At 41.4% G+C, this 23,626-nt stretch overlaps 1 protein-coding gene across 13 annotated transcripts in view; it reads left to right on the top strand.

Annotated features, from left to right (window-relative positions):
* Window positions 1-23,626, top strand: part of LOC119818468 (DNA repair protein RAD51 homolog 2-like) — a 437,860-nt gene that overhangs the window by 170,198 nt on the left and 244,036 nt on the right. The window contains exon 1 of one of the 13 annotated variants that reach the window (XR_005286129.1): window positions 10,497-10,515. The exons of the other annotated variants lie outside the window; for them this stretch is intronic. The gene's annotated coding sequence lies outside the window, so the exon portion shown is untranslated. Of the gene's footprint in view, window positions 1-10,496; window positions 10,516-23,626 lie in introns of those variants that run through there. 13 annotated transcript variants of the gene reach the window in all.

Genomic DNA, 23,626 nt, shown 5'->3' with positions numbered 1-23,626 from the left:
CCTTTCACTCAGCCAGCCTTTTCAAACCAAGATGTTGATAAAGAGGTCTATAAATCTTAATAGTTGGAGACAGTTTAAAAGCATAGTTCACTGGGCAAGGTCACACCCACTTAAGTGACCTATTTTGTATACTTTTCAAAAATAGGTTAATTAACTTAATAGAAATAATAGGTCCCTGGTATTGATGTGCAATTACCACAAAAACAGCTATTTTTTTCCCTTTTCCTTTCCAAATGAACACGATGTTCATGAAATTGAGGGCATAATAGCTGTGACAAAAACCAGGTTTAGCAAGGCAAGTCATGTTCAGCAAAATACATTTCAGACTCGCCCTTTAGAACCCCCTTTCTCCAGGTTCTGGGATGTGGGCACACCTCCACCAGAGCTCTGTTCCTGGCACTCTCCTGCTGCAGTCTTCAGGAGGGCCTACTCTAGCTGTGGCTGTTTTCCTAATTGCTGTATACACAGCTCTTGTCCCCTGGAGCCTCAGCAGGCATAGAGGGTGCAATGAATGTTGGCTTCTTTCTATTTAAACCGGGGCATTTTCTTTGTTGTCGTGACACATGGTTCATGGGCTAGCATAGTTTCAGGGAAGGATACAGAGGAGAGGCAAGGGATGCCCAGTCCAGAATCCTATTTGGGACTGGCTGCAGTCTCCTAATGTATCCTGCTTTCTTTTAATGTTGGTATTGTTTGATTGTTTTTTATTGTTATTATTTGGCACTCAAGTCATTCTCCAAACTATTTTATGCTTCCCTTAGGTAGGACAATTGTAACCTTTGTTTTCTATTATTGACTTCTAAAATTATGTAATTTTATTTTTCTATTCATCTGTTCCTTAAGACCTAAAACCTTAATGTCTTATGAAAAAGGATGTTTATTATATTGTTCTTTAGAACCTTTAAATGCATTTTAACTAGAATATTCTGTTTAAAAAGTTAACTCCCAGCCAGGCACAGCGGCAAAATACCTGGGCTTTATAGGACACTTGGTTGCAGAAAAGAAGGAAGAAATGAGGAATGATGGGATAGAGAAAAAGATAAAGAAAAGAAAAAAAAACTTTCTCTTCTCTCAGTCAGATATGTGTATCACACACAACTCTCTAAATATGTATTGCTGAGTTGAAGTGAGGTGTAGTTCCCTGTGGCCTAGGGATCCTGGGGAGCAATAGCAATATCCATTTGTGTGAGGCTCTTACAAGGTGCTTGACTGAGATGAGTACATCAATGATGGGGGCATTTTTAACAGCTAGGTGTGTTCTGCACTAGAAATTCTAGGGAGACTCCTTGGCCACTTTTCAGCAATACCACCATTCGCTTGCTTGTGCCCTTTCCTACCAGCCCAACCTTTCCATTTCAAAAAAATACAGTATTTTTATTTATTCTTGCACAAATTTATACATGCATGCAATGTATTTGTACACCTTCCCCTAACTCTTCCAAGATATATCTCCAACCCCCCTGCATTTCCTCTTTTTTAAAAAATAATTCACCAAGTTCAATTTATGCTGCCCATTCACTCATGGGTATGGTTGGACCTATATGGGGCCATATCCTTAAAGGAAACTGAATCTCCACTTCCAGAAGCCCATCAGTTCCATAGCTCCTCAATTAGTGGTGGGAAGCTCAGCATCCTCCTTCCTCTTCATGCTAGAATGCTGATTGGCTGGATCTGGTGAGGGCCTTGTGCAGGCGACCATAGCTGCTATGAGTACAGCCATCCTGCCATGTCCAGAAGACATTATTTCTCTGTAGGCTTCTCCAGTCTCTGCACTAACCACTGTCCCCCTCTTAAAGTAGCTTCTCTGCTGAGATCTGAGAACTGAGGACAGCTTCAAAGAGGAATCAATAGTGAGTGCACCCCTGAAGTTTATGAGCTCCCCAAGAACCATGAGTTCTTGACCAGATTTATAGTACCAGGCATGCTTTTCTTCCTGTAGAGTGGGCCTTAAATTCCATCAGAAAGTAGTTAGTTACCTCCATAACATTTATGCCACACTAGTGTGTATCCATGGGCATATCTTGTAATGCCTGTTGTTACTGTAGCTCACAGTGATTGCGGCTGGTAAAACTGTTGGCTTTTCTCCCTCAGCAGCCTGAACATCACCTTTTGGTAGAGCCCATTTTCTTTCTTTCTTTCCTCTTCCTCCTCCTCTTCCTCCTCCTTCTTTTGTTTTTTGTTTTTGTTTTGTTTTGTTTTTTGAGACAGGGTTTTTCTGTGTAGCCCCGGCTGTCCTGGAACTCACTCTGTACACCAGGCTGGCCTCTGCCTCCCGTGTGCTGAGATTTAAGGCGTGCACCACCACCGCCCCGGTTGAGCCGACTGTTTTCTCAACGAGACAAATCTTGTCTGGATATGCATGCGTAGAAATGGATGTCTACAGAAAAAGTCACAAATTATTCTGTTCTGTGGAATCTTAGCCATGGTGGAAGAGCCTTTAAAATCTCCCTGCCTTGGTTGGTTGCTCATCAGGAAGATGGGAAGATGCCTTTTTAACAGGGGCTGTAATGATGCCTTGATGCAGCACAGACAAATGAGAGAAGGGTTTTTTTTGTTTTGATTTTGTTTTCTGGACTTTTTTAATTTCATTTTTAAAAAGACTATCTTTTTTCATTTTACCTACTATTCCCTGTTCCCACTCCCTTCCCTCTTCCCCGTCCTTCTACCTTATCCCCAACCCCACCTGCCATCCACTTCTCAGAGAGGGTAAGTCACATTGCTTTGAGGAAGGTCCAAGGCCCTCCCTACTATATTTAGGCTGAGCCAGGTATCCCTCCAATAAGAATGGGTTCCAGAAAGCCATTTATCCCTACAATCCTGGTACCACTGCCAGTGGCCCTGAAGCCTGCCCCAACCATACAACTGTCACCCACATTCCGAGGGCCTAGTTTAGTCCTATGCTGGCTCCTTCCCTGTTGGGCTGGAGTTGGTAAGCTCCCATTAGCTCAGGTAAGCTGTTTCAGACCCCATCATTGTCTTGACCTCTTTGTTCATATTCTCGCTCCTCCCACTCTTTGACTGGACTTTGGGAGCTCAGCCCAGTGCTCCACTGCAGGTCTCTGCCTCTGCTTCCATCAGTTGCTTCATGAAGGCTCTACAGTGACATTTAAGATATTCATCTATCTGACTACAGGGAAAGGCCAGTTTGGCCCCCCTCTCCACTATTGCTTAGGGTCTAAGCTGGGGTCATCCATGTGGATTCCTGGGAATTTCTCTAGTGCCAGGTTTCTTGAAAGCCCCATAATGACTCCCTCAATCAAGATATCTCTTTTTTTGCTCTCTGTCAAGGAGAACCCTAAGAGAGACATATAGATCCCCCTGGGAGGGGATATAGACAAGATCTCCTGAGAAAATTGGGAGCATAGTGGTGGAGGGAGAAGGGAGGGTCGTAGGGGAGGAGAGGGGGAAGAGGGAGAAGAACTTGAGGGAAACGGATAGTCAAGATGGGGGAAAGACAAAGACTTGGGTTTTGTGTTGAGTGATAGAGTGGTTCACTCTTCGTTACGGGGGTGGGGTGAAGAAGGACCAATTCAGCTAGATTTTACTCGGCTCTTTTATTCCTGTCTGTGTGGTAGTTTACCCTTGAAAGCAAACCTGCCTCCCCCGCCTACCTGCCTCCCCAGTTTAGCATTCCTTGTTTGAAAGCAAAGATTTCCTTTCCTCTTTCTTTCTTCTTCTTCTCCTTCTCCTCCTCCTCCTTCTCCTTCTTCTTCTTCTTTTTTGGTATCCTCTAATTTGCCCAATATAGGGTCCAGTTCAGAGTAAACATTCATTAAGAATATTTTAGTTAATTAACTACAAAGTATCTGGCTTGAGCTGTGGAAAGAATGACACATTGGTTAAAGGAAGTACTGACACACAGGGAAATTAAAATAAAGAGGAAATTTTTTCCTATTAGTAATTTTTTCTAATGATGATAGTACTATCCATTCCTTATAAAAAGTATGGAAGAACAAAACTTTAAAATAAAATCACATATGCACTCCTAAGATGATACCTGAATAAGTTGTACAAAAACTGTTGGTAGCATTATTCACAATGTCAAAAAATGTTGAAACAACCTAAATGTCCATCAGTGATGAATGAATAAACAAAATATAGAATACACATGCAATATTATGTTGTGTGACAATAGAAAGATATGAATTATGGGTACATGATCAATATGGGTGAACCTTGAATACTAGGTGCAAAAGTTTATATGATGTCAAGGAAATCTGTAGAGCCAAAGTGAGATTAGCGGCTGCTTATTCTGGGGGAGTAGTCGATGGGTAGCACCTAAAGCATAGAGAACCCCCCTCCTTTGCCCTTCCCTCCCTTCCCCACTTCCTTCCTTTTCTTTCTGAAAGTGCAAGGGCACAAACCCAGGGCTCCCTGCATGCTAAGGAAGGGTTCCGTTCCTGGCTGTACTTGCAGCCCTGTAATTCCTTCTGACATGATGAAACTGTTGGGAGTAGGTGGTGGTAAGGATGGCACAGCTCTGTGAATAACTGTAAAGCTGCTGAAACATTTTTGGCGGGTGAATTGTTTAGAATGTGAATTGTATCTCAATGAAGCTGCTATAAAAATTAATCAGAGCCCCACCCTGAAATCACTACTGTTAATAGCAACTGTTCTATTTTTTTTCTAGAAATATTTTATACAAATCTAAACATTTTGTTTAGTTCATCTCATATTTCTCATGTAGTTTTTAGATTTTTTTCATTTTTATTTTATTTTTATGGGTATGGGTGTTTTACCTATATGCATATCTGTGTACCACATGCATGCAGTACCTGTGGAGGCCAGAAAAGGATATCAAATCCCATTGAGCTGTTGCTAACTCTGGTTGTGAGCCAGCAGATATGGATGCTGGGACATGAACCTGGGTCCTCTGGAAGAACAGCCAGTGCCCTTAACTATGAGCCATCTTTCCAACCCCTCACATATAACTTTTTTTTTCAAGACAGGGTTTCCCTTTGTAGCTCTGGCTGTCCTGGAACTCACTCTATAGATTAGGCTGGCCTCAAACTCAGGAATCCGATTGCCTCGCCTCCCAAGTGCTCCCTAAAAATTGTATCACCCAGTTATATAATTTCTAAATAGTAGTTTTCACTTATTATTTTATCATGAACATTTTCTCATCATAATAGGCCCTCCCTTGTAAACATTCTTGTAAAAGGAACAGTATAGTTGACCTCATAATTTTTTTAAAAATATTTATTTATTTATTATATATACAATATTCTGTCTATGTGTATGCCTGCAGGCCAGAAGAGGGCACCAAACCCCATTACAAATGGTTGTGAGCCACCATGTGGTTGTTGGGAATTGAACTCAGGACCTTTGGAAGAGCAGGCAATGCTCTTAACCTCTGAGCCATCTCTCCAGCCCTGACCTCATAATTTTAACATAATTTCTATCTCCATTCTTCTGAGGGTTGGACCTTTAGATTAAGTCTATTTTAGCATGATTGCAAGTAGTAAGTTTCAGTTTGGAAGGCTGTGAGGCTTGTCTTCTCATTCCCGAACATACAAGCCTGATGTAAAAGAAACAGACAAAATGTATGGAAGTGGTGTTTTCATTGAATGTAAGGCCAGGGCTTCAGGAAATAGAAGCTTTGTGTCTTAGTTATGAACTGGGAGCAGAACAAGTGAATTTTCATCTGGTGAGACCCATGGGGAAGAGCCCCTGAATGGGACACCTAGGCCCCTCCTCTACCTACAAGTGCAGAAATCTTGGCTTCCATGTGAACAGGGCTCTAACATGTTCTCAGCCTGATGGCTCCATGACTGTATAGCAGAGGCTGTCTTTCTCCAGAAGAGGTTTTGAGTTATTGATTTGTCTTTTTCTGTTACTTTGTAAGAACATGGATGGATAGGAAGGCAATAGGTATTTCTGCAGTAGAATCTTCTTTGATGGAAAAAGGGTCAGGACCATAGAAATTTTTAATAAATAGAGAAATTATTAAACATCATAGTATAGGCATGAATTATCATTCATTTGTGTATTATATTTTATACCAGTAATTTAGGTTGATGAAAATATTAAATCAATACTTCTGTCATAGACACTCAAATCTGTACATCTACCAGCTAGTATTTTCCCTGTTCTCCTTCCCTCTTTCCTTTTCCCCTCTTTTTTTCTCTCTCTTCTGTTTTTCTCCCCCTTCGTACATGCTAGGCAATCACTCACCTAACTGAACTCCACTCAGCCCCGTTACCAGTTTCAGTATGCTTTCATTGCATTCTGTTAGAACTTCAGCTGAGTAACTTCTGAAATTTCGCTTTGTACCTTCCTTCCTCCCTGCAAGCAGAGTTCTCACTTAGAATAGGTTAGGAAAGACACTGTTAGTTTCCGATATAAGGAAATACGGATCCTAAAGTCTGTAGTATTCTGCCCTTACCTTCTTAATCAACTATAAATGTGTTTGTCCTGTTCGTATTAACTGATAGCTTTGCAAAAATATAAATATATTGATTGCTTAAGGAAGGAGAGTTGGGTTTGTCTCTTTGCCATCCAGTGCCCAATTCACAATTACTGTTTTCTAACGTGGGGAATAAGAAGCTTAACTAGATGAAAAGACTTTTCTAAGCAACATAACTGCTTGCAAGCAGTTAAGACCAAAAATAAGGAGGCTTGCCAAAACTCCTCTACAAAATCCAGAAGCTTGTGGGAGCTCATTCATATGATATGTAAGAAGTTATATAGGCAAATATATAATAATTGAATCTCTCTGCAGCCCCCGTTGAACCGGTCTACCACCCCAATTTTGTTTGAAGACTCTTAAAGAGCGGTCTTAGAGGGACGAAAACACGGTGATGGGCGCACGGTTCCCTCTGCATCTGATTATTTCCTTTTCACCATTGATTGTGCTTTGCGCTTGGCTGGCTTCACTTCCAGCTAGTCAAGCCTACGTTATGAAAGAGAAATGAGACACTTAATCCCGAGAATGATTAACCTGCATTGGCTGCCCTCCCTAGTAGCTTGCCCTTCTTTTATTGTCCTCTGTTTACTCATTCTTGAGCCAAATCTCCAACCACTCTTATTATTGAGCCCAGGGACACCTGGATCACAGGGAGTTGGCCCTTTGTTTTAGTCTGAAGGGGGATCTGCTGGCATTTTTTTTTTCTGTTCATGCTATTTTTTCACTTATTCATTCACTTTTGAGACAGGATCTCATTCCATAGCCCGGCTGCCTTCAGTTCATTATTCTGCAACCCCTGTTGGTCCTAAACTATCTCCCCTAGCCCTCTTAAGTGCTAGGATGAGAGCGGGTTCCATCATACCCAGATTTGCAAGTTTCAAAAGCATTTTTTAGGCTCATTGCTTGCTAAATATCAGTTTTAAATTTAACATACAAGGAAGTCAAAGTTACAGAAGTTTTCCATGCCAAAATGCTCCACAGCAGAATTGAAACGAATGTACACCCTTAAACATGGCTATCTCAGTGTCTGAGGGAGGGATAGTTTTAGTTTTGATTTGTTGGGTCAGCTAGGGATGGCTGGAGTCATTTGGAATTAATACATTTTTAATTCCTTGCCAGAAAGGTTTGCAATGGCAAACTAGCATCACACTGTTGCAAAAAGATGATTGTTAACTTGCTATCTTGTCTGTGGGAGCCCCTGACCTTGGAAGTCATGTCTTATTTCCCCCAACATCTGTCAGTGAGTGTGGGGATACTACCTAACAGGGATGTGACCCTTATGCTGGAGCTTTTAAATGGAAAATCCTCTTCTGTATTTCAGAGATGGCAAGATTAGGGTGATTAGATTTAGATTCTTGGAAGTGGGTATCTTCTGTGGGGTGAGAATCATGTGAAATGTGAGTGTTTTAGTGGTGTTTTACTTGATCCAAGGGCATAAGCAGGGTTAGTTAGTTCTTCAGTAGAAGGAACTTGGGAAGAACGCAGCTTCCTCATCAAATGAAGAGCAATAGCAGAATATGAGATGGCATTCAGGTTTGTTGGCTTCTTTCCTCAAGCTGTAGACTGCACAGATAAATATTTACTCACGGAAGAGCATAGTGTTGGAAGAGCAAAGCCTTAAAATGTCTAACATACACAAATCCCTCCTACATAGATCCGTATATTGACATCTGTAGCCACAGATTGGTCAGTGGAGGGGAACTCCTAGTCACTGGAACCTCAGTGACTAGAAACATGCTTTGCAGGGCATCCATTGACTAGCTCTACTCGCAGGCTACCCTTTCACGTCCTTTCTAGTCTCACAGTGATTGTATATATTATTAGCAGCTGCCTATTAATTCCTGATTTCCTTGTCTTCCTAATGACCTTCATTTTGCCATTTGCTTTTATTTAAAATATTCTACTTTTGCTCTGTTTAGAGTGTGTTGGAGATGCTAGGGAATTGTACTCTCTGGTTGATTTCAGAATCCATTATGAGTGATGGATAAACGTAAGAATAGTGGTAAACCAAACAACATCATTTTGACTAAGATAAGGCTATGGTCTCAATAGACCTCAGTGTCTCAAGGCTAAGATAAGAGCAGCTTAGGTGCAGTGCCTGAAGCCCTCTCGTGAATGTTGTTTTAAAATGGTGTAGCCACAGCATGGGTATTCCTGGTAACACTGAACCATGCTGGAGTGCAGCCAGCAGCATGTGAGTAGCACTACCCAGTGGGGCCAAGACCCAGGAGCCTTTGCTTGGATCAAGATTAGTGACTTAAATATTCTCCCCCGATATGCACATGACTAGCTCCGATTCCCACCTCAAGTTTCTGCCCAAATGTTACCTTCTCCCATGAAGCCTGAAAACCTATTCTGATCCACCTATTTAAACTCAGAATAAGTTGAAAGAACTAATTGAAACCTCATGCTGATTAATCCTCTTTTCAGGGCCTGAGCTGCATTACACAAGAATATTTAACATTATAGTTGGTGAACTCAGTGATACAATCCACATAGAAGTTTTTAGCTTTATTTGCCTTTGAAATAATAGTATTAAGTTTATATAAATATTAATGTTTGTCCATGAAAAAGGAACAGAATGTTCTCTCTTTCTGACTATACTTTGAATCCTGGAGATCAGCATTTCCCAGAAAGATTAAATTCTAAATGAAATGAAGCCATAAGTTGGTTTAGTTGAAATATTAACATTTTGATATACGGATCTGATATGTGGACATACCACATTCTTCCCTGTAATGTTTTTATTTTTATTTTGTTTTTCAATCTCAAGCATATAATGCCATCTTTCCTTTTTATCTCTGCTGTGAAGAAGAGGGAAGAAATTCAAGGTTCATTTTCTGTCCCTGAAGAAAGTGGGTATGCTCATAGTAAAACTCAAGCATACCCAGGAGTTCCAGTATTTGAGTTTCACCAGCCAGGCAGAGTAATCAAAGTACTGAATGTGTCAGAATGATTATTTTCTTATTCATTATTGGCATGGCTTATAAGGAGCTGGTAGGTGTACCAGTCCGTGGTCATAGCTACACTAGAGGACCCAAGTGTAGCTGGCTAAGAGCCGACTTTAGACTGCGGAGGATGACTAAGAAATGCCTGTTTTATATTATGTAGATGAACTTTGCTGACATGTTCCAGGATGCTTTTCTTTCTCACTGAGTACTGGGCATGCTGCTGAGGGTACCAGTGCCTCAGTTGTTTAGGTTCTTGTATGGTTCCCTAGCCAGATTCTAATTCTAGACTCATGTTTTCTGTTTACATTTCCAGCAGCAAGCTTAAGTTAAGTTAGCTCTTATACTTGGATTCACCAATGCCTACTAAGTTCAGAATACTGGTAGGAAATGCTGTGCCTAATTTGACCTGGGTTCGGCCTTGTCTACTCCTCTGATCATGTGGCTTCTCCTGAATGAACCTCTCTGGGCCTTCCCTTTTTTGTTTGTAAAACCCAGGTGTTCAAGTGAGTGTGGGACTTTTAACTACATGTTCATTTTCTGGAAAAATTGTGATAGTATTTGTGATATCTGTTGCTGAGATGTTACCAGTTTCTCCTTTGATAGCTCTTCCACCACGGTCAGTTGCAGTAAAGCCTGCTTACTCCTTTATTAGTGAGTTACCAGGGTTCTAAGGCAATGGCTGATACTCCCACTGTGCCCGGACTCCATGGGGGTGCTCTGTTCTGTTGTCTGGACTCGGAATGTGGGCAGACTTTCTAAACTCTCTAATCCCAGGAGATGAGGTGGAGGCAGGCTCGATCTCAGGCATGAGTCTTAGAAAACACATCACGTATCACTGATTTACTCTTTTGGGGCTTTGGAAATTGAGACACAGAGAGAGGTTAAACTGAGACCCATAAAAACAGGTAGAACTGGAATTCATATCCTGACCCTGACAGTTCTAAAACATTAGTCTTACTCAGTGCCATTCTCAAAGAATTAGCTTTTGAATTCTTCATCATTTCTAGAAATCGGATAATAAAATCTGGTGCTGTGCTGGTAAAAACCAAAAGGTTTAGATTTCCTTCTGAGCTGTGCCAGTGACTTCATCTTTGGCAGCGGTAGTCATCAGATGATTTCTCCATGAGGAAGTGACAGTCACGGTGGCTGCCACTTAAGGTAAGTAAGCATCAGAAACTAAACTTAATAGCACCTGTGAAAATACTGATCTCCCGAGAGCATGGGGATTGCATGGTTTTATAATCTTAAATATTTCATGGTGAAAACTTCTCAAGTCAAGATGATTTGAGCACAGCAAGGTAAATTCTGGACATAGGATTTCCAGATTCGGAGAACTAACTAAAACCGAACATGAAACATCCAGACTATGAGTCGGAAAATGGAGCATGGTCACCCAGGTCACTTCCAGAGAAGGCCTCTGGCTTGTTTCAGTTAACAGAGACTATGTATTCCCAGGGACATATTAATCAACCCACTATGCCAACACTGAGCTCTAAGAGATCTGGTCTAAATCACTCTGTTGTCCTCAAGTTAGCCATCCTCAGCTGAGGCATGGCACTAAGTGAGCACAGGAGGTCTGCCGGACAGTGTAAGTACCAGAACAGCAGGCCGAGAACCCTAGATCATGGGGAGTAAGAGTTGTTTCTCTGAAAGGCTTTCTTTCAAACTAGAACGCCACCAAGTGTTCAGTGCCACACTGAATCCAGGGGCAAACAGCATGAACTTTTATTCACGAACTCACTCGGGGATGTTTTTCCCTTTAATCCTTTTCTAGGTGCTGGAAAGGAGTGCAGCCTATCCACCGCTTCCTCTGTCTGCACACGTGTCACAAGTGTCTTATATGGGAGTACACACCCACATCCGTGCGCATGTGCATGTGTAGGCACCTAGATGTTTTGTCCTTGTTTTATTCTTACGATCCTTGATGCTGGACCATAACCAGAATGTCTAGTTACATGCACTTCACTGCTTCCTTATTACAAAAACCCATCTTTCAACTTAAGTAGATTTCCTTAATGGCCTTTTCTATAAAAGCATGCAAGTAATTCCATGTGATTATCACTTCTCTCACTAGGAAAAACCTCTTGTCCATTTACAAGCACATATATGATTGCTTTAATTGTGGCATTGTCACCGAGCTTCTCCAAGCTACTTAAATTGGTTAGGGCACTAGTGAGGTGAAGAAAGAAGAGAATGGGAACAAGGGGCAATTAAAGTTTAAAAAGTTAAGTTCCTGGCAACATATATAAACAAACACATGCAAATAAGTAAAGTCTTACAGCCAGGTGTGGTGGGGTATTCCTGTAATCCAGCACTATGGAGGCAGACATCATGAGTAGGAAGCCAGCCTGAGTTACTTAGACGTTCTAAGCCAGCTTAGGCAACACAGCAAAACCCTACTTCAAAAAGCCAAAAAGAAAAAAAAAAAAAAAAAACAGTCGCCTTTTAATGCTTAAAATTATTTCTATGGTTCAGACCTTCTAGCCTTTAACCAATCATCACACTGTTCTGTTTGTTGATTGTTGAGCCATGCTAGGGAGGATCAGATGCACAGTGCTCAGAACACTCATACCAAGTTGCCTTGCCTGGCATCATGTGCATACTCAGGTGTCAATGCACCTGGCTGTGGCCTGGCTTGAAAGGAGGCCACTCATTCAAGTAGGTAGAACAGGTCATCTCCACGCTGTCTTCCTAGTGCCATTTTCCTAACTTGCCTATGTTGAGATAATGACCTTGCGACATTCTGCGTGTTTGCAGGAACTGTAGTTGTCATCTTCCCTTCCAGATAGCCTCCTGCCTGCCCTGAGGTTGCTTAGCAACAAACTGTATAAACTTAAACCCATATTCCTTTGCAGAACTAGAAAATAGCATGATAATTAGATGAAGCTTTTTATAAAATATCTAGCTCTGGGCCCATTTACCACAATGCTAGTTTTAAATGATTGCTTCCTAGTAACTCAATTAATTGTAATTGTTTCTTGAAGCCTAACTTAGCCTAAGTCTCACCCAGGCACTATGAAGACTGTGCACTATGCACTAATTACATGTACCTTGCTATACAGAAGAGAAGACTAATATGCCTTAGCAGGATTATTGCTAGTTTATCCTTCCAGCTTTGCAGTATGCTGGGCATGCTTTCTTTTGTTTCTGCGTTTGTTTTACTAGCCAGTTTCATGAACAAAGAAGGGAGTTAACTGTTTACAAATAGTCACATGAGTAGCTGCCATTGGTTGTAATTGGTTGTAAGTCTTTGGTTCAAGCAATTGGACTCTGGTTAGTTGGTTGAACCGTATTCCCTCTCAAATTTTTCTGTTTTAAAATTTGGCGGTAGGATCTGTGAAGTTTTTCCTTATTGCATTAAGTTAACAAAGGAATTTTTAGGCTGATTTGGAGAGTTTGGCTTCCTGGTGTTGGCTGATAGCTAGCATATCGCAGATTGGCAGAAGGTGAGGTGAACAGAGGAGGGTCTTCCTCCCAGACCCTCCACTTACTGCACCAGTTCCATCGCCTCTGATTTCATATTGCTCCTGGCTGATAGTATTTGAGGCTGTTTAAACTACAACCATCTTATCCCACTTTTTCAGGCGAAGCAGAATTTTTTGAGGCTGGAAATGGGGCAGAGCATTTGATGATGTTGAGAAGCTGAGTAAGAGAGGTGTAGATAAAACCGCTGCTCTGGTCTGAATCACAGCAAATGCCAGGGTTTGACTGTACAAGGGTTGTGGAAGGGTGTGTGCCTGTTGGTAGTTTGGCCAAGAACAGGTAAAATTAGTGCCACCTTTGTGCAAAGTGCTCTAAGGTGCCTCCTTCTTACATTAGTCCTTTAGAGATACAGGGGCCACTTTGTGTATATATTACACATTCCTTTGCCAATTAAATTACTGCTTAGTGGTTTGTGATTTCATTCCTGTAAGTGCTGTGTGGTAGATGTTTTTTGTTGTTGTTGTTTTTTCCTTTTTTATCTAGCCCTGGACTTCAGGCTTGTTTTTAGGATGAAGCTCTGTTAGTGTTCTTTTGTCAAGACTTTCCCTTGATAGGATACATTTTATGAAACCAATTAAAAAGAAATATTTTAAATTTAATTCCCCCCTCATTTTTTTTTTAAAATCAAAACATTCAAAGCACTTTGAGCAGAGGTCATTAGTCCTGAGGCAGATGATTTTAGTTTACCTCTTACTTTGAGGTAAGGCGTCAAGACATAGAATACTAACCACCTTAACCGCTCCAGCTCTCAGTAGACCCCGAGCAGGAGCTCTATGAGAGTGCTGGGTTTGATGGAATTCACACGGTGGAGGGAACATGGTCTCATTCATTTCCACATCAACCCAGTGCCAATCTATTTCTTCTACAGCTTGCTCACAAATGACTCAGTTTACCCCAGGTAAGTGTGGTTTGGGAATATGAGATCATCCTGCCCACTGTTAAAGGAGGAGGTTGTAAAGTAGCCAAAGGTAGAGGAGCAGCCTAGCTATGGGAAAGACTTGAATTTGATTATGAAGTTGTCACCATACCCACACCGTCTTCCTGTGACCTTTGTTTTGGTTTTTTTTTTCCTCACAGGGTCTTTCTATTATGTGTCTCTAGTTGTCCTGGAACTCACTGTGTAGACCAGGCTGTCAAACTCACGGACGTCCACCTGCCTCTGCCTTCCGAGTGCTGATGTTAAAGGCGTGTCCACCACACCTGTCGCTCCTGAGACCTTTACATTTCAGTTAACTCACAAGCCAATAAGGCCATTGTTTTAGGGTTTCTATTGCTCTGATGAAAACCATAACGAAAAGCAACTTGGAGAGGAAGGGTTTCTTTCAGTTTATAGTTGTAGCCTCTTCCCTGAGGGAAGTCAGGGCAGGAACTAAACGCAGATGCCTGGAAGCAGGACTGAAACAGAGACCGTGGAGAAATTCTGCTTATGGGCTTGCTCCCCACTCTTCGCTCAGCCTGTTTTCTTAGAGCATCCAGAACCACCTGCCCTGGGCCCACATCAATCATTAATAAAAAAAAAAATGCTTTGCAGGCTTGCTTACATGCCAGTTTCTCAGCTGAGGTCCCTTCTTCTCAGATGAGCCTATGTGTGTGCCAAGTTGACCACAGCTAACCATACAATCATATACTCCATCCTTAAAACAAACGGAGGCAGAGTAGCTCTTTGCCGTTTGCACAGCATCGTAGGCAGTAGACCTCAGAGCCAGAATGCCAAACCAGAATGTCTGGCTCCAAAGACTGTGGCGTTCATGCTCTACTTCTCCAGGTAGCCATGGGGAGTGTTAGCTTTGCGAGCAAGAGTGAGGTGACAGCCATCAGAGTGACTGGGTGAGTCCAGGCCACAGGCCACAGATAAAGAATATGGGAAGGTGAGGGATTGCCCTGGGCTGGAGCAGCCATTCTGGCCACCATGGAAAGTTGGCGCTCGCTGGTGACCACAGTAAGACTTCTCAGGACAAGTTGTGGCACGGAGTAGGGAAATGGCAGGATAAGAAGCCCAAGCATCTCCCAGAGTGGCAAGTGAGGAAAGAGAAGCAGGCAGCAGAGACATTTGCTTTGCACTTGGGTGAGCATGCTGCTGCCGAGAGGGGGAGAGCCAGGGCCTCTCCAGAGAGCTAGGAGAATGATTGAATTTGGGGAGGGGGGGGTCTTGGTCTTGACCCCATGCTGCAGCAAGCAAAATGAACGTCTCCTTGAGCCAAGATAATCAACATGAAAGTGTGTTTATACAGACGAACAGTGGGGATTTATCCAGGATTTTGGGAGGTAATCCCTGGGTTCAACACTCCATGAATAGCATGCCATGTTCCTAAGCTGAGAAATTACTGTGAGCTTTTACGAGAGTGGATTGTGGGAATCATCTAGGTGAAATGTACCCGGTTTCACCTTGAGTCCAAGGCCTACTAATGCACTCCAGGTGTGCAGGCTGCCCAGCCTCTCTGTTTTGGAAACTCAAAGAAGAACTCACAGCCCCACGGGGAGGCTTTGAAGAACACCAAGGACCTTTCTATCTCTCCTAGTGTTTTGTATTCTTTCAGCCCACATTTGGTAATTGGAGATATTCGTGGTATTAAAGCCGGACTTGTTCCTTCTCAGCCGGCCCCTTCAACAGTGAAATCTTAAGCCTGTGGCTTCAATTGTGCTTGTGTGCCGTGGTGATCTCGCTGCAGTGTCCCTCGGATGTAAGCGGAGAGCAGATGAAATACTAGAAAGGGGGTTATAGGAAATCACCCAACAACAATTTTCCATGAATGTAGATGCTTTCATTTGAGGGCAGGAGAAGCTGGAGGGGTACCTACAAAAGGAGTGGGTACACAATTTAAAACGCTCTGGTTATAGACTGAGAACCAAAGATCAAAGGGCTGGGCCCTCAGAATTACACAGTGAGTCACTGGAAAAACTGAGTAGAAGTTAGGATCCTGTCCTTCAGTCATGGCTACTAAGAGCAATTGGCTTTTAAGTAGTACCTGTATTTTTTTTTTCACTTAGACCCAATCCCGTCCTAAGGAATATAATTATGTGTACATTATAGATTGCCAAGCCCTGGAGCGCTGTGAAGTATTTTGCCATGATAATATGGTGGGTGAGGTGAAAAGGTAATGAGAAGCCACACATCTGATGTGTGGTCCCTGTGTTCCCAAGGGACTGGCCTGCACAACCACTGTTCCGGCCATCTCATGGATTCAATTCAGAGGTTCCCCTTTAAGAGAGAATTTTTCCAAAGCTAAATTGACAGTGATAGAGTGTGCAAGCAACTGGCTTTCTACAACTTTATCTGCTGTATGCCTTTCCGTTCATTGCCTACTAGTTTATACCAGCTTTATCTCAAAAGGTAATGAATGTTTGACATATGATAGACAAATACGTTTGCATTTAAGGGTGGCAAGATTTACTTGAACAGATAATATACAAGTACTGTAGATGTTTTAATATTCCATTCAATCGAATTTTTTTGTATGCCCCCCTGTACATATGCCAGTTTTTGATAATAGGTCAACTGCTTTAAAGACCAGGTAACCCAAAATTAAGATGACTAAGCATGAGTGCACTGTGTGTGTGTGTGTGTGTGTGTGTGTGTGTGTGTGTGTGTGTGTGTGTGTGTGCAGTAAATGAGAGCCAGAGCAATCTTCAGTCTTCTAACCTGCTGTGGGAGGAAGGGGCTGTGTCCTGCGGAAATGAGTTCTCAGGCACCTTCCCCAAGTGAACTGGAAGAGGTCATCTTCTGGGCAAACATCCTTTGTTTCTTAGCCATGGACTTAGATAAGTAGGGCACAGGGCAGTCAGCACTGGGGGGACATTCAGGAAGTGTGTTGGGGTCAGGGGAGCTTTTTCAGCTCTCCTGGGATGTGTGCAAATACCTAGATAGCAAGGGGAGAGCAAGTGTAAACCCTGAGCTGGCTGGATTAGGGCTCAATGCTGTCTTGCCACTTTCCAGATGAAGAACTCTTGAGTTGACCACTTAATTGCTGTGAACCTTAGATACCCCTTTTACAAAAAATATGATGATAATAACCACATGGGGTTTTTTTGTGAAGATTAAGTAGAAACATGTATGTAAAACTTCAGGATTTGTAAGATTTGGTGTTAGTTTTGTTTTCTCTCCCTCCTCTGTTCCCTCTTTTGTCCCCCATCTCCCTTTTTCTTCTCCTCCCTTTCTTCCTCCCTCTTTCCCACACTCCCTTTCTTCATTATATGCCTTAATTTTTTTGAATTATGGTCCACCAATAAAATGCTATCAAAATCATCTCCAGACTTGCATGGGCATTTATGTTGTCCTGAATCTTTTCATGAGTTAATTTCTAAAATAGGCATGATTCTGTATGTCAGTTGATAGTCTTAACCTGGTGAAATTCATGTGGAGTAAGAGTTCACCAGCAGAAGCTAATGTAGCATGTGTTGGCATTTGTCTAGCAAAGCTTGGCTCATGAAGACAGACAGATCCAAAACTGTATAGACTATTGCCTTGCTCACTTGACTGAGCCATTTGTCATCCATCAGGGAGCCTACAACACTTGCCCTTGTAATCCATTCCCCTAAATTCAGTGGCTTAGTACATACAAAGTTATTTCTACCTCAGGTGAAGTTTAATCAAATGCCAACAGTCTTGACTGATGGAAGACTCTTTTCTAGGCAGTAATTCTCAGAATGGACATCTCAAATTGTGACTCTTCCGCTTTAAAAAAATAACCCCCGTAGTTACACTGGAAGAAGAGAGCCTGTGAAGAAAGATTCTGAAGAAAGCAGATGCAAAGAGTGTAGGGGATACACCCTTCCTGCCCACATTGCATTGCTTGGAAGTTACATGGCTATTGGAATTGGAGGCTGTGGCCTGTCTTTGTGTCTAGGAAGAGGAGGAAAGAGGTCTGTGTGCCGGCAGCAAACTCTAGCAAGCGGCTGTTGGCTCAGCCTCCCTCTTCTAGGTGTATTCCTTTTCCCTCTTTCACTGAGTCTTACACCAGGTTATGATGTTAGTTCATGATTCCAAGATTACTTTGATTCTGGGGCTGGAGAGATGGCTTAGTGATTGAGGTCACTTGCTGCTCTTGCAGAGGACCTGGCTTTGGTTTCCAGCACCCACATAGTGGTGAATGACTGCTTGTAACTCCAGTTCCAGGGGACCTGATGCTTCTTTTGACCTCTGTGGGCACCAGGCTTGCATGTGGTGTGCAGTCATGCATGCAGACAAAATACTCATACAGCTAAAATAAATTACATAAATCTATTTTTTATATTTAGTTTGGTTAACTCCTAATTGGAAGGGGTGTTTACTTGCTAACCTTCATCTGATAACCTATTAATCCAAATTTTTCACTTCTTGGCTATACTTCTATTTTAAAAAAATAGAATTATTTCTAATTTAAAATCTTAGAGACATTTGAGTTTTTTTTTTTTTTTTTTTTTTTTTTTTTTTTTTTTTTTTTTTTTTTTTTGGTTTTTCGAGACAGGGTTTCTCTGTAGCTTTGGAGCCTGTCCTGGAACTAGCTCTTGTAGACCAGGCTGGTCTCGAACTCACAGAGATCCGCCTGCCTCTGCCTCCCGAGTGCTGGGATTAAAGGCGTGCGCCACCGCCGCCCGGCGAGACATTTGAGTTTTGACAGTCATTTTCATAGTAAGGTTGCCTCTCTAAAGATTATCGTTAGCTTTGCTTATGAATGGAAATAAAATAGAACATTTTAAAAGCTGTGTTTAAAGCTTTCTTCTTTATAATACTTGTGCATTTTGAAAGACAAGTGAGTCAGAAGGAAGGAATTTCCAGGTACAGTGAACAAACATTCTTGGCTTTTAGCCCTGATGAGCCATGTCAGGGACTCATCTTGAAGCAGCTCTAATGGACTACAGAGAACAATTGGAAACAGTGGAAGCCTACACATCCAGGTAGTAAGAATGTTGCATCTGGTGGTAGAACTCTGAATAGTTGTTTGTTTGGTTCCTTTTTTGTTTATAACTTAATTTCCCCTCTAATTTCTGACTTGGGATACATTCCCTCTGTATTTTCTTGCCTTCCCCCAATCTTTGTTCGAAGGTGAAAACCAAGAAGAGAAAGTGTAAGGGTGGTGTCTAGCCTAGGCTACCTCATGAGGCCTGTGTTCTGTTTAGAATCCATCTGAAACAATGTGGATGGGTATGCCCTGAAGGGTATAGATAATTACATGATGGAGCATTACCCGCTTTACCTTAAATTCAGAGTTTCTATGAGGCAAATAGAACAGCTGATGCACGGAGTACTTGAAGTTCTTGCGTTCGCAGGCAGTTTGGGTTTGGTGCTCCTCTGAGCCTGCAGTCGTGCAGGCCCCACATGCAGATTTATTCCTCACAAACACCGAATCTTGAGACTGGCTGCTAGTGCAAATGATCATCCTTAAAACTGCAAAGAGAGAACAGCATCTTTGCAAGCTCCCACGTCGTGTTCTGGGGTAAGCTATCGGGGATGGGAGAGGCACAGTAGGTGAGCCTCGCCTGCTAAACTGAAACCCCTGTTCCAGTATGTCATATCGACCACATGGAAATGCATAGAACCTGCTTGTTAGTGGTGAATGTCACATGGAACCACTTAGTTAATTTATCTGGCTTCCCACAGCCTTTGTGATTACAGGCCACCGTCAAGAGATTTTATTTAAATTAAAGTGACCTTTCATATGTTTTCCTGTTTGTAAAAGTAATACATAATCATAAAATTCCACCCTTTAAGAAATATATTATGGAGAGAAGGGAAAAGTCTCCCATAATTTTCAACACAATTGCTATTAGCATGCTTTTGTATGTGGTCCTTGAAATACCTTCAATGGATAAGTTAAGATTTTACTATTCATTTTCTTAATAATGGATGGGCTTGTGTGGTCTATATTATTTCTCATATTTTTCCCTCTTATTACATCATGGACTTTATTATAGCAGGATTTTCTAAGTTTTCCTTTCTCATATTTCTTCAGGGTCCCATGGTCCCATTGAGTGGTATATAGTCTAGAAAATTAAAAAGTGGAGCTATGAATGGTACTTACTTCTCCTCCTGCTCCTTCCTTCTCTCTGTAAGAGTAGTTTTTAAAGAAAGGTCACTTAAAAGCACTTCTAAAGGCAACAGTATTAGGTTTGTCCATGGATCTACTTTCCTATCGACCATTTATTACTTCTGATTGATGTATTGAGAGTATGGGATGCATGGATCGATGCCTTCAGCAAAACAGTTCCCACTCTGACGCTCTTTCCAGCAACAGGCTAATAAAATGTAGCGTGATGTTGCTGTCTGTTAGGAAGATGGGCTGAGTTGTCTGCCTCGAGAAAAATCAAGCTCTGTGAAGGACAGAATCCTGATTCATTAGATTGCTTTGCAAGGTTTTCTCAGCTCCATTCTCTAGGATCAACTTCCAACACCCCATTCCATGTGCCTATGCTTCAGACATGTTGTTTCTTACCAGCTCCGTGTCCTGATTGACTTCCCTCTCGGGTGCCTTTCATTCCTTCTGCTAGGTGACACTTGTATGCTCACAGCTCCTTGGTGAGACATCACTGGACTTTCAGGCAGAACTCTTTGTCCTTGCTCTCTGCTTCCATGTACCACTCTGATGTCATATTTTACCTTACCTGTCTATGTGTTCATGTGTACCATTGAGCTACACCCCCAACTCTCAGTTTGTTTTATTATAATGTAATACACGCACAATAAATTTCACAAAGCCTAATCAGTTGACTAATTTATCAGGTCAGAATTAACACCTGGACTGTATAGCCATCAGAACATAGGAACATGTTTTCCCATTCTTCTGTTTCCAGAGGTAGCTCATTAAATTCTCAAGAGGGTCTGACTGATGACTGGTAATTTTGCTCATTCCATCCAGTACAGATTTCTTATAATGGGTTTCTACCCCCTTTTACAACATTTATTGCCGTTCATTTCAGTTCCTAAGAGAAACAAACTAAATTACTGATTTCTCCAGTGGCAATTATGGATTTATGAATAAAATACAAATTCTATCTTTTCTATTCATTGTTAGAGTTTGCTATCTATTTGAAAAAGTTTTATTAGAATTAATCTCAAGATGAGATATTAAACAGAAAGATGTGGTTTATTGTTTATTCCTTACAGAAAAAAAATCAAACCTTACCTCTCTTATATCTCTAAATCTAGTTGAGATTTTTAAAAGTGGAGTGATGTGTGTTTCAGGTTTCCTTCTCCCACTAATCGATGATACATTTTTTTTTTTATGAAGGGTACCTATGCACTTTTTTTTAAGCTAGAAAACAGAGCATTTGCTCAGAGTAATTGGATTCAACAGAAGGGCTTATTGGTCTTCTTGGAAAGATGATCCTGAGATTAGTCCCTTTCATTTACATTCCGTTCAGAGGAGGTTAACAGTCCCCAGTTCAGAAGGCTGGCCTCGTTACCTCTTGTGCATAGAGTCCAGCTGGAGAGACAGTATTACGTGGCACTACCTGCGATTCTCAGCTCTTCTTTGAGAGGTATCCAATGGACCTAGATAGTGGATCCCTACTCTGCTTGTCCTAGTATTCTTATACAGTTGTCTTTCTGTATTAATTAAGTGATTAATGAGGTCATTCATTCACATAATCTGTCATTGTCAAAGTCAGTGTCTTTTATTTCCCCGTGTTCTTTGTTCTTGGATATCAGATTAAAATTTTGTCAACCATTTTTACAAAGGCAGTTTTATTCCTTGTAAGTAACTGACTTAATTGAACAAATATTCATTTAGACTCTTCCCTGTGCTCAGTACTGCTCGAGATCATAAACTATAATCTCTCTAAGGTAGCATGTTTTCCCACTGATTTAAGTAATAGCTGATGAGTTTTAAGTTCTTTGTGTGGTTGATTTTATAGATTTCATTAGTAATTATAAAATGGAAGATTCAAACAATCTCCTTCCCCTTGGAACAATATATCTCATTAGTTCTTAGTATTAATTATCTAAATACTCATCACTAGTTAGTGCCATATTGCTTCAAGCATTTTTCTGCATGTCTATGTGTGTGTGGTATGTATACATGTTTGAATATGTGTGCATATCTCTATACCCATAGTTGATGTCAGGTGCCTTCCTTTACTGCTGTCTATTTTATTTATTGAAGCAGGGTCTCTTGCTGAACCCAGAGATCACTAATTCCAGCTAGTCTTGCCAGGGGGAGACCTGAATGATAGGATTGCAGGTGGGTGCCACACTGCCTAGCCTTACATGGGTTCTGGAGATTGAAACTCTGGTCCTCATACTTGAGCAGCAAGTACTTTATCCATTGAGTCATCTCTCCAGCCTGCTGCAAGCCTTTTAAAAGGCAACACCCTTGTTTCAAATACAGAAGGACTTATTTATGCTAAGTACATATTTTAGTTCTGTTGTAGAAAAATCCAAAGGATTGTTGACAGGTTTGTGAGTGAAATGCATTTGCTAAGGTCTTAAATTGAGTACTCATCCTTGGGAACCCACCTACAATAGTGTCAATCCTGAACTAAGGATAAGAAGACAAAAATTAAGTATCTGCACGTGGATCCTGGTTTTGGAGAAGCCATAGATCTGCTGTATGGAAACTTCAGTTTCTGTGTGGTAGCATTTGAAAGCACTATAAGATCAAAGTGTTTAACGGACAGTCCTGTGATAAGAAAGTATGTACTGATATTTACTTATCACCTGGAATGAAAAAAGTAAGACTTTGCCTTCAGTTTTCATCCCCTAAGGAAATGGAAAAGATAGTAATTAGAATTAGATCCCCACCTGCCTAATACTCAGGGAACACTGATGGCTTCCAGAGAATGGTTTCTAAAGACAAAAGTTAAGTGTTTTCCCGGATCATAGCTTTGGAGAGGCCATAGACCTTCCATGATGATGGAAGACCCTTTCTACTTGTCTTCTGTGGTCTCTTTTCAAAGCCTAAGTCTTACTTAGAAGTAACTTCTCAAACTCAGGAAAAAAAAAACTTAGTTCGCTTTGGTCCTTGCCTATAAATCAATGGTTGACACTTTTTTGTGTGTGTTCTTTAGAGAGTTTTGCTCTTACTAGAGGACAGAAAAAGAGCCTATGTCATTAATCAGAGAGAACTATTTACCACTATAATCTAGAGGGCACTTGCCCATAGCAGGCAGTACAATTACCTTGGTTGTGTAAGTGTGGTTTGCTTAGACTGGCCCCAAATGTTTGGGAATTATTCAAGAGCTGTCTGAGACTGGCCAGTTAACTATTTTTTCACTGTTCTCTTCAAATTCACCTTTACACCTTCCAACCACATTGACAGGATTAGAGGTTCCAGAAATTGCAACATTACTGACTTCCAGTCATGTGACATAGGATTTCAGACACCCAGTTAAACTTTAAGCCAGACATTTCTCTTCAATTCAGGTCACCTACAGGCCAGACAAAGCCAAGGTCATATGTTGAACCAATATAAGAGTTCTGTTGGTTCCAGTAACCCTCCTGTTGTTCATAGCTTGAAATACTATACCATGGTTAATCATAAGTGTCATCTGCTGTGTCCTTTTATTTATGAGCCCTTAATCAGGAGGACACAGCAAGAATCACTGTTCATGAGGAGCCTTTCATGAGGCCTTTTTGGATACTCTTTCCTCTGTAATCATGAAGAGGACTTGATGTTAACTTGCAAAAACTGTTGAGTAGTCTGTATTGGCTTTTCTGCAAACAAACTTTTCTGTGCTGTGATTGAATGATTATCTGTAACTTTTATGTTGCTGCTAATAGAAAACAAACAAGTCACTAAGCCATTTCTCCCCATCTCTGTCTTATAGATAAATAGTTTTGTGAGAATTCAAAGAGGGCCATAATCAGGAGTTT

The sequence above is a fragment of the Arvicola amphibius genome, chromosome 7, assembly GCF_903992535.2.
Source record: "Arvicola amphibius chromosome 7, mArvAmp1.2, whole genome shotgun sequence".
NCBI classification, from domain to species: domain Eukaryota; kingdom Metazoa; phylum Chordata; class Mammalia; order Rodentia; family Cricetidae; genus Arvicola; species Arvicola amphibius.
This window is presented reverse-complemented; position numbering and strand designations above follow the sequence as displayed.